The 13,654-nt window shown below is 40.5% G+C and overlaps 1 long non-coding RNA gene and 1 pseudogene across 1 annotated transcript in view; one reads left to right on the forward strand and one right to left on the reverse strand.

Annotated features, from left to right (window-relative positions):
- The window catches only part of LOC149099168 (uncharacterized), a 276,702-nt gene that overhangs the window by 215,616 nt on the left and 47,432 nt on the right, over positions 1-13,654 (reverse strand). The window lies entirely within an intron of this gene.
- On the forward strand, positions 12,804-13,540 carry LOC149099204 (uncharacterized; annotated as a pseudogene).

The raw sequence follows: 13,654 nt of genomic DNA on the forward strand, positions 1-13,654 counted from the left end.
TATTTAACAGTAGAGCTGTCATGACAGATTATTCAGCATTATCGTTCCCACGCCTTTTGAAATCATGGCGTTATTAGAATTATTATGCCAAGCTGTTTTACTGGATGGTATGTAAAACTTATTTTCACCATCATTCTCAGTCAAAGTGGAAACTTACTGTTTTGGTGAAAATACAAAATAATGATATGAACGCTTCTTAATACCGTACTAAAAATGTAATGTAAGTTATGGTCTATACAGTGAGCCAAATGCACGAGTTTTCAGCGACAATACAATACACTTCACATCGCCATTTCCGAGAATACGCCAACGTAACTTCATCCAATTTACGAAAAGAGATGTGTTGCTAATTTTCTTTTCGCAAATAGTTGTACGTAGGTACAATCTGCTACAATTCTGCAACACACGGGAACGAGTGTGACTTTCATTTTACGATATCACAGGGAACCTTTGTGCTCTAATTAGCCTGTTCATATTTATGGCATAAAACTAAATGATGTACCTGTGTGTTCGTGTCTTTCTTTGGTTGTCTTGTGAAGTATTTGCATCACATGGAGATGGCCGTTTCTCCGTGTGATCGATTCAGTTCATGCTCGGCGACAGATGAGTGTCTCCAGTTTCAAGTATTAACTACATTTCAATCTTCTCCCCTGTTAAACAGAGGGCCGAAACTGTAATTCACAGCATAATCTTTGTAATGCAAAGGAGAACCACAGTTTTTTCTATTTGAAAGAAGTTTACTATTTCATGTAGCGTTGCAAGCTGTCAGCACACGAAAACTAACTCTGTATCCATCAAGGTTGATTTGGATCAGCTACCCGTGTTGCATTGCATTGCTGTCTCTCAGTTACTATGTTGTTCTGTTGCTCCAAGCAAACTCGACAGATTGAATAATTGGTCATATTAATCAACTAGCCAATGAAATTTGCCTGTTCCCACAGTTAATATCTCACATAAGAAGAATGTGTCTTTGCGTTTGCGAGCAGCCTGAAATAAACGCCCAGGAAATCGCCAATTGTTTCAGCGCGGTCATCAAAGACGGTTGTAAACAGGGGGGTTAGATCACGTTTCACGAAAATTAGAAAGTTCCTTTCACAATTTGTGGAAAATAAAAATACGCATTTCATGCACCATGAAAAAAGTTTCTCCCATATTCACAAAATTATTCTCGCTTAAGCTTCTTACAGAAGATGTAATAAAAGCCGGGATTAATTCAATTATTGCCCCAATTCTCCTCGTCCATTCTTTTTCGTGCAGTTGCCAATAGCTCTTACTCAAAAATGTGCAGTTTTAGGTGGTTGCACTCTGCAAAAGAATTGTGGAAAACTTCAGCGTGAATTGAGAAACTTGCATTTTCCCCTAATTTGATATGTTGTTGGCCCTCCTCTTAACTTTTGACTTCATTTTATATGGGCTTTGCGGGCTATTTCTTATTTGATATGTTATTTACCCTGCTTTTAACGTTTGCGTTTGTTTTACTGGGGTTTGTGGCCTACATGTATTTTTGATTTTATTTGTTATTAGCCCTGCTTTTGACGTTTGCCCTTGTTTTATTGGGTTTTGTGGGCTATTTCTAATTTGATGATATTCGCCCTGCTCTCAACATTTGCCCTCGTTTAACATGGGCTTTGCAGGCTGTTTCTAATTTGATATGTCCTGGATATGTTGTTTGCCCTGCTTTTAACATCTGCCCTCGTTTTATATGGGCTTTGAGGCCTATTTCGTATTTGATTTCTTGTTTTCCCTGCTTTTAACATCTGCCCTTGTTTTATTGGGCTTTACGGGCTATTTCTACTTTGAGTTGTTATTCGCCTACCCTAGGTGCCAGAGGTCATGAAAATGTCCAAAGAGATCAGCAGCTTTTTCCAACTTTTCTGCAAACAAAGTGCTTGATTTGTTATACACCGGGGCCAATCCCTTCTCGGAGGCTCCCTTGTTGCAAGATTTTTCTGCATGAGAGCTGTTTGCTAAAATGTTTTCAGTGTGCAAGCACTAGAAAAAGAAAGTGCCCCCATTGTAGACAGGAACTTTATCCCCTAAATAAGGGCAAACACGAACCTTTGTGCATTCCGGAGGGAGTTTTCTTGTTTCAGTTCGAATTTGAAACATTCAGTGTTAAGTCTCTTGCTCAAAAATAGCAGATGAACGGTGGGATTACATGCCTAACCAAATACCTCCACCTAGCTGATCAGAGTGTATAAAAATGTGGTCGAGATAACAAGCTCATTATGAAGAGCACACTTCGGTAAGATCAAACAAAGCCACACAGAGTTAGTTTTTCTTTCTATTGCTCTTGTTTTTGTCTTTCTCTTATTTTGTCTTGGCATTTTGTGAAACACAAAGAAAACAGCTAAAATGTGAGCGAATTTGTAAGTTATTGCATTATTTTTATTTTCTGCGTGCAGGCTGACATAAGTAACCGGAAGTGAAATTTCACCTCCTTAGCAACGCATGCGAGCGCACGCATAAATCAGTTAATGGGGCCTTAAGGACATCACCAACTGTCTCCAGAAGGCCAAATCATCATTTGTTCAACTAAATAAGGTATGGAGGTCACCTAACATCAGTGAAAAAACCAAGATAAGGATCTATAACAGCAACATCTTACCAGTACTACTGCATGGTGCAGAATGTTGAAAGGTTACCCAAAGAGACAGCTCAAGACTGTCAGGTTTTCACACCTCATGCCTGAGAAAGATATGTAGGATATACTGGCCCCAGAACATCGCAAACAAGGACATCACTACGATAATAAAGCAAAGGAGACGGAGGTGGCTTAGACATGTAATCAGGAAAGACCAAGATAGCATAACACAAACTGCATTAAGATGGAAACCGCATAGTGGAAGAAGGAAGAGATGTCTCCCGCAAGAAATCTGGAAGACCATTGAGGCAGAAATGAAAACAACAGGGAAGACATGGAAAGAACTTGAGATGACAGCCAAGGATACGGAGCAACAGAAATCTCAAGTTTTAGCCTTATGTGCCACTGAGGTGCAAGAAGGATCATTCATTCATATATTTGATACAAAAACTCTCAACTTGGCTAAAGTTTCAAGTTTCTCACCTTGGGTGATCAACTTGTTGCGAATAGTAGAGCAACAAATTTTGGCTTTGCTGCTCATTCATCAAACACACAACTTGTCACACATAAGGGTTTGTGTATGTCACGAAGCAGTCTCAAAGCTTACCACATGAAGCCTTTCATGTTGTGACAAAACCAACCTTGAATCCGGATTAAAAAAACAACAGGAGCTACCATTGGCAACAATGTAATTACTGCTATGTCACACATGATGGTCTGTGGTTTTGTTACTATTATGCACACACATGCCATGTGCGCCTGTTGTTGAATATGAACCGCCATGTTTGAGTAAATGTTGTGTTGTACCAGTTTGATTTATTCAATTCCATGAGACACAACAGATTGGCAACAAGGATTTAGACCCTACGCAGCAACCAGAAAAAGTTCAAGCTTTCGCCACTATGCCGATTGGAAAGATTGAAGCGTTTGACGACACAAACGATGATTGGAACGCCTATGTGGAACGTATAGAGCAATACTTCATCGCCAATGAAATCAAGGATGACAAGCAAGTGGCTGTAATGCTAAGCTTAATGGGACACAAAACGCATGGATTACTACACAATTTGGCCGCCCCAGCCAAGCCATCCAGCCTGTCTTTCAAGACTATCGTAAAAACACTACAGAAGCATCTGTCACCGAAACCACTGCTCATAGCAGAGCGATTCCACTTTCACAAAAGGAACCAACTCAAAGGTGAAACCGTAAGTACTTACTTTGTTGAATTAAAGAAATTGTTGCTGTATTGTGAATTCGGAACCAACTTAAATGACGCGTTAAGAGAGACTAGTGTGTGGACTACACAATGAACTTATCCAGAAACGGCTGGTCTCCGAGCCAGATTTGTCATTGGCCAAAGCGTCAGAAATTACCTTAGCAATGGAAGCGGCAGCAAAAGACACACTAGAATTGCAGGGTAGCATTAATAGAATCTGAAGTCAACAAAATAAACAAGGATAGCGAAAGAGTTCCAAAAGGGAAAGATGATGTCAAATCAAAATCTCATTGTTATCGATATGGGGGTAGTACATGCGAGTCAGCTGAGTGTTACTTCAGGAATGAAACATGCCGAAAATGTGGGAAACTAGGCCATATCAAAGAGTATGCCACTCAGGAAAGAGTCAAAACTCTACCCGAAGACAAAGGGACAAGAACCCCGACCTTCACTTGTTTGAGGTAGATGATGAGCATGATGATGATAGCTTGGTGGCATCCCTAGAAATCAACAATTTTAACCATGGGATAGTTGGTGACGTCATCTGGGTGACACCAAAAGTTAATGGCCACACACTAAAGATGGAACTAGACACAGGTTCAGCGAAATCTACACTCCCCTTGGAGATCTACAAGGAAACCTTCCCAAACACACCTCTGGTTGACACTACCACTATTTTGAAAACCTACTCAGGAGAGAAGATAACACTAAAAGGCAAACTACTCGTTCGCATGGAACACAACAACCAAGTCAAGGACTTAACATTGTATGTACTGAAGACACAAGGGCCGGCGTTGTTTGGAAGAGATTGGCTACACCAGATACAACTTGATTAGAAAAGGATCTGTGCTATTTCAAAAGAATAGCCGACACAAGACACCCAGAAGAAAATAGAGACTCATAGACGACTATAGTGAAGGATGAAATCAGCACATTCAAGTCAGCCAAGGCAAAACTTGTGTTGAAGGAAGGCAGTCAACCAAAGTTTTGTAAAGCAAGGCCTGTCCCATATGCCATGAAACCTAAGGTCGAGGTGGAGCTGAAACATCTAGAAAAAGAAGGCATACTGCACAAGGTCAAATTCAGCGACTGGGCAACACCTATTGTGTCAGTTGCCAAATCAAATGGCACAGTTTGAATTTGTGGCGACTATAAGATCACAGTTCACCCCTAGCTTCACACAGAGGAGTACCCACTCCCACGCATTGATGACATATTCGCTAAGCTGGCAGGAGGGCAGAAGTTCACCAACATTGACCTCAGACAGGCCTACCATCAGATAGAAGTGGAGGAAGAGTCACAAGAGTACTTGACGATTAAGACCAGAGAATGTCCAGCAACTCCGTTCATTCTTAGGCCTGGTAAACTACTACCACAAGTTCTTGCCAAACCTTGCCACCACACTCAATCCCCTTAATAGACTCTTGGAGCAAGGAAAACGATGGAAGTGCACCACAGAGTGCAAGGAGGCCTTCCACTCGGTAAAGAAGCTGATCACATCAGATATGGTGTTCACCCATTATGACCCAGGACAGCCATTGAGACTAGCCTGTGACACCTCACCAGTCGGAATTGGGGCAGTTTTATCGCACATCATGGAGGATAGCTCAGAGCAACCCATAGCCTTCGCATCACATACCCTAACCAAAGCAGAAAGGAACTACTCCCAAATTGATAAAGAAGCCCTAACCTTGGTTTGGGGAGTCAAGAAATTCCACCTTTACCTGTTTGGTCGCCATTTCACACTCGTGACAGATCGCGAGCCCCTGACCTCAATTTTTAATCCCAAGAAAGGAATACCAGCAACGACAGTTGCTCGCTTACAACATTATACGTTGTTTCTAGCAGGGTTTGAGTACAGTATTGAGTACAAGAACACAACCCAACATGGAAATGTGGATGGATTGTCACGCCTACCTCTAAAGAAAGCCTGTGACAAGGAAGTAGTTGACCCAGTGGAGATTTTTCAAGTATCCCAGATAGAAGTGCTGCCAGTCAATGCAGATATGATCCGTCAAGCAACTCAGAGAGATCCGGTTTTGTCATGGGTGATGGAAAACACAAAGCAAGGGTGGCCAACCGTTAGTGACAAGGAGCTGGAGCCATTTCAGAGGAGGAAAGATGAGCTCACCGTACAGGATGGCTGCCTTATGTGGGGCTCACAAGTAATAATCCCACCTAAGCACCAGGCACAACTGTTAGCTGAGCTCCATGAAAGCCACCTTGGAATTGTTAAGATGAAGGCCTTGGCCAGGAGCTACATGTGGTGGCCAGGGATGGACAAAGCAATTGAAGAAGTAGCAAAGGGGTGCACTGGCTGTCAACTTACCCAGAACAACCCTAAGACCGCTCCGCTTCACTCATGGGAGTGGCCAGCACGACCATGGCAACGCATCCACATTGACTTTGCTGGCCCATTCTTAGGAGCTATGTATGTGATTGTTGTAGATGCACATTCTAAATGGCCCAAAGTGATACCGATGACTACTACAACTACCAGCAGAACAATTGAGGAACTAAGAAAGCTCTTTGCCACACACGGCTTGCCAGAGCAGCTTGTAAGCAATAATGGACCTCAATTCATAGCAGATGAATTCGGAGAATTCATGATGAGTAATGGTATTAACCATATTGAGTCAGCTCCGTACCACCCAGCCACAAATGGAATGGCTGAACATTTTGTACAGACATTCAAGCAAGATCTCCGTGCAGCACTGACAGAAAAGAAATCTATCTCTTGGAAGCTGGCAAACTTTTTGCTGCCCTACAGATCAACCCCACATGCCTTGACTGGAGAGACACCAGCCGTGCTCCTCATGGGGATAAACATCAGGACAAGGCTTGATATACTGAAGCCTAACTTACGGAAGCGAGTGGAAGACAAACAGCAAGATCAAGAGTTACGGTCAAGTCACAGCCCTGCCAGAAAGCTAGAGTTAAGCCAAGCTGTTGTTGCCCGAAACTACAGAGCTGGAAACAAGTGGGTTTCGGGGATCATCACAGCTCAATCAGGACCCTTGTCCTATGAAGTCAAGGTCACACCCAATACAGTATGGCAACAGCATGTTGACCAACTCAGAGAGTCTGCAGTGACTCCAAACTTTAACAAGGAACAGTACACACCGCAGCTAAACCCAGCGGTGTTGGCAGCAACACCACAATCAACAAGTGGTGTCGAGAATGAAGAATTACAGGCTCCCACTATGAGTGGCATCAAGGAACCATTGACCAAAGATACACACGTGGACAACACCCCTGACAACCCTCCCAGTAGCCAAAGCGAGACCATGGTTAGCAGTCCAGCAACACCACCATGTAGACGTTATCCCCTTCGGCTATGGAAGCCACCAGAGAGACTGAACTTGCAACTGAACTGAACTTGTGCGTTATTAATAGATTGTGATTTAAGGGGGAGGAATGCTATGTCGCACATGATGGTCTGCGGTTTTGTTACTATTATGCGCACGCATGCCATGTGCGCCTGTTGTTGAATATGAACCGCCATGTTTGAGTAAACATTGTTGTGTTGTACCAGTTTGATTTATTCAATTCTGCGAGACACAACAATTACCTGTAGTCAATAATAGCTTGCTTTACAATTTGCGACTACCATGAAGAAAAAAATCGACCTAATTTCTAACGCGGATTGCTAAGCATCTGTGTAAAAGCTTTACTAGAAGAAAAGCAGCTAAGAACAGACATTAACAGCCACGAGATCTTCCATCAATTGACCCACCCTTCACACAAATTCACCACACTAGTTGCAACATAGACACATCAAAAAGCATGTGTATGTGCGATTTACCGCTATATTTCCCAAGGAAAAAGAAAACACAGATTAATTATTGTGAATTTAAATTTGCATTTACAGAGTAAGACACAAGTGTAGATGCCACATATACCTCATAGCAACTACATGGTGGAAAGTGTTATCCAGCTTATCTAAACAGGGCTTGAAAAAACATCAGTCCATTCATTCAGATGAACACATCTTCCTTTCATGCAAGTACCTTTCTCTACTCGAAACAGCAATATTACCACAGCGATATTACCACAAAGCGATATTACATCTGACAAACAGCGATATTACCACATCCCACCTATTGTAACCTTATCTTCCACTTTTGTGAAGCAACAAACAAAAAGAAACTAGAACGAGTAAATATTACCACATCAGCTAACCCACATCTGCTAAACAGCGATATTTCCACATCTGACCTATGGTAACCTTGTCTGGCACTTTTGTAACACAACGAACAAAAGGAAACTAGAACGAGTAAATGAAAGGGGACTTAGGGCGGTATTCTGTGACTGCAATCTCGCACACAAAGACTTACTGAAATGTGCCAACTTCTCTCTATACAACATGCAACTGGTAGATATCACCATTTTTATGTACAAAGTCAAGCACAGGCTGCTGCCTTCAAACATATTAGATTTATTCAGTGGCACTCCTTCTGGGTACAACCTCAGGAACTCAGATTTCCATATCTCTGGATTCTATTCTGTCCACTATCGCAAACATTCCCTACGATATCCAGGACCAAAATTGTGGTCAAAACTTGGACATAGCAACAGACAAATGCCAACTCTAACATCATTTGTCTCAAACATTTGCAGAAAAGACCTTGTGAACCTAGTTTCAAATTATGTCTGTACAGAAAATTGTGCGAAGTGTGTTACAGTGGGGTAGTTTTATTGCCACTAGGCCTCTGGACGAGTAAAGTTACAGTTCTCTGATGAATAATTGCTTTTGTGTTGTACTAAAATGGGCTAAAAATATCAAAGCAAATGAAGAATTTCCGAAAACGAATGTTTCGAAACGACAAGCAAAAAATGCTAGGCATTCTCTTGGCAGGTAAAAGTCTGGGTTCTACTCGAAATGAAATGCATCCTGGGATGCAATATGGCGGCTTTTCGTGTTTGCCCACCTTAGCAGATTTTGGTCACATATATATTTTCTTCCAAAATACAATTTGTCAAAATGTCCAAACGAAAACAAGTTCAAAATTCACTGAATTCTTTCTTTGGAGGAAAGCAAGATCAACAAATCAACACAACACCTACAATGCCCACTGAAGCTGCGACCAAAAGAACATGGAAGTTTCAGGAATCATGGAAAGAAAGGTACAAATGGCTCCAGTTTGATGAAAAGGAAAACAAAATGTTTCGCAAGTTTTGCAGGGAATTTGCGAATGGAAAAAACATGCAATATTTCCTGACAATATTCCCTGACAATCGAAACAAATAACTTTCAAACTGACAGCTTAAAGGCACACAAGGCCAACTAAAAAATTGCAAATTAAATAGTTGCGTTTAATTATTTGATCATGGTTTGCCGTGTATTTTACCTGCAGGCGTAAATTACATACTGCATTACCTGTGGGAAAAATGTAAAGAGTGACCAGTAGCTTTGCTCCTGGGACCAGTGAAATTCTAAGCCTACTGGTCCAGTGGAAGACCAGACCTAAAAGTTAATTTTGAGCACTGGGTAAGTTATTACATTTAGGGTTGATTTTTATTACATTTGCAGTTAGTATTGCATTCGGAGTTAATTTTTCTTACGTTTACAGTTGGTATTACATTTAGCGTTGTTATTACATTTAGCGGTGATACAGTATTCTATATATATTGCATGTAACACATCAAAATAAGTGGCCTCTTTTGCAAGCATTTTCAGTGTTGATCCAAAAAATTGTCGACCCATAAATATGTGTTCCAACAAGCTCACAGGGGGTTTCTTACCCTTTGTGATCTTTTCAAGCAGGAAGCACAAGTGTAAACAAAAGACAGGGTAATCATCATTTAAGCTTATCAAAATCAAGTATTTGGGAATTTTTTTCCAAGTTTATGTGCATTTCACATCCCACTCAGAGTTCACATCACTGTACTAAAATAAGCAAGACAAGTATAGAGTAGGCAACATTAATCTTAAGTTAAATCAATGTTGGTTGAATGTGCACAACTCAACATGGAAAACTTAAATGTTATCAACTGCAAAGCTGTGAATGAAGGTCCTGCGTGATTGAACGTTTGATCTCACAGGAGATCTAATCAGCCAAACTTGAAAAATAACACGATAATAAGTCAAAGACTACTGCAAGGCTGACACAACATCGTATAGTCAAAACAATATTTCGGCTGGACTCAGGTTTAGATGTTACTAAATGAAAATGAAATTATAATATTATATGATGGTGCCGATGTTTGTCCTGTTTTCAATAGCTGTTCCCTTCAATAAAAATTGTTTGTTTTGCTCATATAAACACATTCTCATCAAAGCTTACCACATTAGCATGAGATTTACTCAGGTCACTTTCCAGCAAACAAGTGCACATCTCCTGGTCATTTTTAACACCTGACAAGTCAAATGCTCGTGAAATTCAGCCTTCAAGTTGGCCATAGTACTAATTTGAACATTCGAAGTCAACTCCACTTCAATTTAGCAAAACACCTCATATTATCGGTCGTGTAAAAGCTACAAAATCACCATTCGGGCTGACTCAATGAGTAGTAACCACACAAACACGATAGCGAGGCTAGCACTGACTGCATGGTTACTATTCCAATATGGCATCGGGCTCAGTTACTATTTCAACATGGTGTGGGCTCGGGCGCTCTCATTCAGGCCGACTAATTACAAACAGTGTCTACACCTAAGTGAGTGAGTGGGTGACACATTTGCATATCAGAGTCCCCACAGTAAACATGTTTCTATGCTTCGCATATCCACGAGTTTAAAAAAACATGTGAAACGTGTGAAAAGGTGTGAAAATTGTATGAAAACCATGTGAAATAAGCCTTCTTTTCACACACTATTTCACACGGTTTTCACACAATTGCTTCTGGTAATGGTATGGCAAGCTAGTTTCATAGATCTTGTCAATCGTCAGAGGCAATGCCTTCCATGACAATACTTATTTTCAGTGCATTCAGTTTTTTTCTCAGAGATGACAACTGTTCACTTGAAATTTTTCTCACTTTGTTCTCTTCCTCTGTGGCTTAACCTTGAACAGGTAAGTGTGAGTCTATTTCACAGTGGCCACCCTGACATTGCCATGAATCTGCACAAATATCACAACACAAATGTCCAGGTGGGCATTCAGCATTCTTCACACCAAAGTGCTGAAGAAGGAACTGCCTTCAGCAGGTAGGAGACTTCAGCAGGTAGGAGACTCTCATGTCTGCATCTGTCAATTTCCATTGTTTCCATTTTATAGAAGCAACACCTGTTCTTTCTGTTTAGTAGATTGCATATGACTGTTTAAAATCACATTGCGCAGCACAGATAGCAGATTCAAAAATCTGCTCTTTTCCACTTCCTTTGACAGAACATGTTGCTTAAGGGCACTGTTGTCACAGCCTTCTCAAAATGGGCCTGCAGCCGGCTCAACGAACCACCTCCTCTGGGAATTTGACCATTTTCTTGCTGTCAGAAAATGTATTATTTTTACTGACAACAAGGAGAAAAGGAAAAAGGAAAAAAAAACAGAGAGAACTTTTAAGCCTGTAAGGAAAGTCCCTGAACATTATTCAAAAGGGTTAAAAGTGCTTGTTTAGCGTGCATATTTACATCTGTTATTTTAAACACAAACATTCTGATCTTTCGGAAATATTCATCGCTTCAACGAGACTTCAAATTGAGTCAATGAGACTTCAAATCAGATAAAGCCATGTCAATTTTACGTCAAGCACTGCTCACAATCGGAAAGTAAGTTATCTGGGTTTTACTGTGTCATTTACAGTTGTGTCGTGCAATGGGAGGAGAGTATTTTAAAGCATTAAAAACTTATGGCAGAGAATCGAAAACGAAAACCCACACCCGGTTCACAGATAACTTCCTACTTTGCCAAAGAGCAAAGGAAGGATGGTAAGTACTTCTTTCAGTAGAATAATACAGCAATCTTTCACACCTATTTTGCACGTGCTGGTGGCAGCAAATGAATAAATTAGTTGTATAAAATAGAAATGGTTGTTAAAAATGTTAAAATATACACTATATACCTTAACATAATCAGAGCCATCTTTAACACAAACAGCAAACGGCATCTGAACTTTACAAAAGGCTCGGCGAAGCATTTATTTTTGTTTTTAGTCTCTCTTTTTTGAAACTCACGCTTTGCTGAATTTTGGGCTTGATTAAACTTGTGGGAATTGCTGCGTGACACTGTCTCAGAAAGATTGCCTTGTCTATTTGACCGCCCAGATTTGCGTTTCTCTGTGGATTTATAAATGAAACTCTGCTTGTTCACACACTGAAATAATCCTTTAAAACATTAACACAATGTACTTTACAAGTTTGGAAAATAAAAAGAGCAACTTCTTGAGACTTAGAGGTCATGAACCAAAGAGTAAAAAGTATCGCAAACAAAATTAAACAGCCGTTATAATTTAATTAGAACGAACAGTATCGCGTAACACGATACTGATATAACATGTAAAGAGTGGTTTCAAGATATCTAGAAAGGTTTTTATTGTTTCTAAATTCCCAAAACTTTGCAAAAGGTTTCACCGGTAAAAAATGGGTCGGGTCACATGCACACAACTACACAGTCTTCAGTGTGATTTCCCCGACCGTCAAACAATGCGTTAAAATGACCATGAAATACAGGCCACACGGCAATACAATGATCGAGGATTTAGAGAACAAAATACAGTAATACAAATCTCATTTAGCTGAGGAAGAGCTGTAATCTGTGTCAAAAATTGCACCTGCATGGATTTGCAAATTACAGCAATTTATGCAATTTATATTCTGGCAACAAATAACTCACTGATAACTGGAAGTAATATATTTCAATGATGATTTTTTTAAACACATTCAATCCATGCTCTGCATTTCACGGCTATTTAATTACTATAAAGACAAGAAAGAAAAAGACACAATTTCAGTGAAAATGTACGTCAATCTGGTCTTAGGTGATGAACAAAGAAGGGATGGCAATAACTTTATTGCAGGTGCTTCCACCACCCAGCAAGTAGAAAGCTGAACAGGCATGGGAGATGATTCACCAGTTTCCACCCCTCATCAGATGCCCTGTAGTTCTACACCAAGTTCATCCACCCAAGTTAAATCGGTGGCCTCACAACCTTCTTGTTCAAGTGAAGTTCTCTTGAGTGCAAAAGAATGTCAAGATCCAATAGGTCAGTTCTTTGGTACTGACAAAGTTGTGCACAGCTATTACACATGTCCTTCCAAACTGTGCAGTAGCTTAATAGAGGAAGAGATAGCAAGACTTAAGCAACAAAAGAAGTACATTCATACTTGGCACCAAGAGAAGGAAAATTGATGGCTTTGTTTTGTAGAGAGTGAAGGGATGTTCTGCCTGTTATGCAAGAAGCATGCACTAAAAACAGTGCAAAGTAAAGAAGAATCAGCCTTCACTCAAACAGCAAATATGAGATTAAAGTATGACGCCCTTAAGGTACATCGTGATTCGGATCCGCATCGTAAAGCAGTCAGTCAAGAGCTCTTACAGCGTATGTCCGTATTCCACAAAGAAGTGGTGGAAAGAAGAGAAATTGCCAAAGACATCTTGGAGAAAGCTTTTTCAGTTGCTTACTTTTTGGCAAAGGAGCACATTGCAAACAGAAAGTTTCTCAACTTGATCAAGTTTGCTGACGATTCCCTTGACATGAATCAACCCACGTACTTCAACCACAGGTCTGAAGGATCAATCGGAGAAATCTTCCTCATCTTGGGAGAAACAATCAAGGAAGCAATAGTTACCAGTGTATAGAAGGTCCAAAGTTATGGACTCATGGTGGATGAGGTAACCAACATCTCTGTCCAATCTCAAATGCTTACATTCATCCAGTTTGTAAGCCCTGTCACATCTTCCATGGAAATAACA

The sequence above is a fragment of the Orbicella faveolata genome, unplaced genomic scaffold, assembly GCF_042242905.1.
Source record: "Orbicella faveolata isolate gen_17 unplaced genomic scaffold, um_ofav_v1 contig_46, whole genome shotgun sequence".
NCBI classification, from domain to species: Eukaryota; Metazoa; Cnidaria; class Anthozoa; order Scleractinia; family Merulinidae; genus Orbicella; species Orbicella faveolata.